The sequence below is a fragment of the Apium graveolens genome, chromosome 5, assembly GCF_009905375.1.
Source record: "Apium graveolens cultivar Ventura chromosome 5, ASM990537v1, whole genome shotgun sequence".
NCBI classification, from domain to species: Eukaryota; Viridiplantae; Streptophyta; class Magnoliopsida; order Apiales; family Apiaceae; genus Apium; species Apium graveolens.
The window spans coordinates 218990425-218993741 of NC_133651.1; the positions used below are offsets into that span (position 1 = coordinate 218990425).

The 3317-nt window shown below is 41.3% G+C and overlaps 1 non-coding gene across 1 annotated transcript; it reads left to right on the forward strand.

Moving 5' to 3' along the window:
• The first annotated feature begins 2354 nt into the window (after positions 1 to 2354).
• Positions 2355 to 2461, forward strand: LOC141662154 (small nucleolar RNA R71). The gene has a single exon (XR_012550282.1). It is a non-coding gene; the product is annotated as a small nucleolar RNA R71 (small nucleolar RNA).
• The last annotated feature ends 856 nt before the right edge of the window (positions 2462 to 3317 follow it).

Consider the following 3317-nt stretch of genomic DNA (forward strand, 5'->3'; position numbering starts at 1 on the left):
CTTGATGAACCGCCTATAGAAACCCGCATGACCAAGAAAGCTGCGAACTCCCTTAACAGAAATTGGTGGAGGAATATTTTCAATGACCCCCACATTGGCTTTGTCCACCTCAAGACCCTTACTAGAGACCTTGTGACCAAGAATAATGCCATGTCGTACTATAAAGTGACATTTCTCCCAGTTGAGAACCAGATTGGTCTCAACACACCTTTTAAGAACGTCGCCAAGATTATGCAAGCACTCATCAAATGAATCGCCAAACACAGAGAAGTCTTCCATAAACACCTCCACATTATGACCAATCACATGAGAGAAGATGGCCATCATGCATCTCTGAAATTTGGCAGGCACACCATATAGACCAAAAGAAACTCTTCCGAAGGCGAAAGTACCAAATGAACAAGTGAAATTAGTATTTTTCTGATGTTCTGGAGGGATACAAATCTGATTATAGCCTGAATAGCCATCCAGAAGATAGTAGTACTCATGCCCAGCCAACCTGTCGAGCAACTGATCAATAAAAGGCAGAGGGAAATGATCATTTCTCGTGGCCTTGTTCACCTTCCTGTAGTCCATGCAAACTCTCCACCCCGTGACTGTTCGAGTAGGAATGAGCTCATTCTTCTCATTACCAACAACGGTGATACCACCTTTTTCGGTACAAACTGAACTGGACTCACCCAAGAACTGTCAGAAATGGGATAGATTATCCCTGCATCCAGCCACTTAAGAATTTACTTCTTCACAACTTCTTTCATGATCGGATTTAGCCGTCTCTGTTGTTCAACAGTAGGCTTGCTACCTTCCTCTAGCAGAATTTTATACATGCAATAAGAAGGGATGATTCCCTTTATATCTGCTATAGTCCATCCAATTGCCAATTTGAACTCTCTCAGAATCCTTAAGAGTTTTTCCTAATCACTACCTGAAAGGTCAAATGCAATAATAACAGGCAAGTTAGATGCATCACCTAGAAATGCATACCTTAAGTGTTCAGGCAATGGTTTAAGCTCAAGTGTAGGAGCTTCCCCAATAGATGGCTTGAGGTGCTTTGGCATATAAGTCAGCTTTGGATCAGGTAAGTCCAACTTCTTGAAGATTGACAAAGGCATAAGATTGATGTTAGCTCCCAAGTCACATAAGCATTTGTCAAATAACATTTTTCCAATGGTGCAAGGAATAGTGAAGCTTCCAGGATCTTTAAGCTTCGGAGGCAACTTCTGTTGCAGCACAGCACTACATTCCTTCGTGAGAGAAATGGTCTCTAAGTCATCAAGCTTCACTTTTCGAGAAAGTATACCCTTCATAAACTTCACGTAACTAGGCATCTGTTCAAGGGCTTCAGCGAAAGGTATGTTGATGTGAAGTTTCTTGAACACCTCCGGAAACTTCTCAAACTGCTGATCCAGCTTTTTCTTCTGTAGCCTCTTAGGAAAGGGAGGTGGAGGATAGATCTGTTTCTCCCCTGTATTACCCCCAGGAGGAGTGTGTTCAACGGTAGTCTTCCTTGGTTCCACTTTTGCTTCCTTTTGCACTTCTTCTTCAGCCACAGCTTCTTCATCAGAAACTTGAGAGTGATCAGGATTCGCAACCTTCCCTGACCTCAATGTAATTGCCTTTACCTGCTCCTTAGCTTCCCTCTTTTCTGGCACTTCAGTGTTACTAGGGAGTGTACCAGGTTGAAGATTTAGCAAGGCATTGGCAATTTGCCCAATTTGATTTTCCAAGGTCTTGATAGAAACTGCTTGGCTCTTGCACATGAGCCTCAACTCCTCTAATTCAGATTTTTCATTAGAATGTTACAACTGAAGTTGTTTCCTTGGTGCATATTGCGGTTGCTGAAAACCAGGGGGTTGTACTACTTTGCTGGATACTACTGATAAGGCTGCTAAACCGCATTCTGAGTGTTGCTCCAGCTAAAGTTAGGATGGTTGCGGTTGTTAGGATGATAGGTGGCTGGCACAGGTTGTTGCGACCTCTAAAAGTTGCTCACGCACTGAGTTGATTCACTAGAAATAGCACACTGCTCTGTCTCATGGGCAACAGCACAAAGCTCACAGATACTAGTGATCTGATTAACTCCATAATTAGCCAAAGAATCCACCTTCATCGTCAAAGCCTTAAACTGAGCAGCTATAGCAGTAGCTGTATCTAACTCCAGAAATCCTGCTACCTTGCCCTGAGATAGTGTATGAGTAGGATTCTGATATTCATTAGCAGCCATCAGTTCAATCAATTTATAAGTTTCATCATAGCTTTTAGCCTACAAGGCTTCTCCTGACGCTGCATCGAGAATGGGTCTAGAAGTTGCACCCAATCCATTATAGAAATAGTTAATGATAATTTAGTCAGGCATCCCATGATGAGGGCACTTCCTAAGCATCTCCTTATAATGATCTCAAGCCTCACATAAAGATTCTCCAGATTTCTAAGCAAATTGAGTAAGTGCATCTCTGATTGCAGCAGTCTTCGCCATAGGAAAGAATTTAGTTAAGAACTTTTGAGCAAGATCCTCTCATTTGGTGATAGACCCTAGTGGTAGAGAATGTAACCAGCACTTAGATTTATCCTGTAGAGAGAATGGGAAAAGCCTCAACTTAATAGCATCTTCAGAAACTCCATTGAACTTGAAAGTGTCACAGATCTCGATGAAATCTCTGATGTGCATGTTGGGGTCTTCTGTCGGAGAACTCCCAAACTGAACTGAGTTTTGAATCATCTGAATCGTGCTCGACTTAATCTCAAAGGTATTAGCTGAGATGGCTGGTCCAACAATGCTAGACTGAATATCATTGATCTTCGGTTGAGAGTAGTCCATCAAAGCCTTTGGATTTGCTTCTGGTTCTCCCATTATAATAAGAACCTCTTCTTCTTTCTCAACTAATATCTCTTCTTCATATTTCTCCTTGACTACAACTTCTTCCTCAGCTTAATCCAGTGTTCGCTTACGAGACCGAGAATGCGTATACATACACGCTCGCTAGAGTACCTGAAACATGACAAGGAATTTAGTAAGTAACAATGTCCGAGTCACTGAACTTTAACTACCAATGATGACAAACACATAAACTAAAAATTTACACCAATATCCCGGCAGCGGCGCCAAAAACTTGTTAGGGCTGAAACACGCGCTAATATTCATGCAAGTATACGCGATCGCAAGTAATATAGAATAAATTCTAGTTCATTCCTACAGGGACTGATTTAGGTTAATTTCAATCAATGTATATATGTAACAATGGTATGGTTATTATCCAATGCTAAGACGAATAACAATTTGAGATTGTTTATAACTACGATTAACTAAGAGATTATAC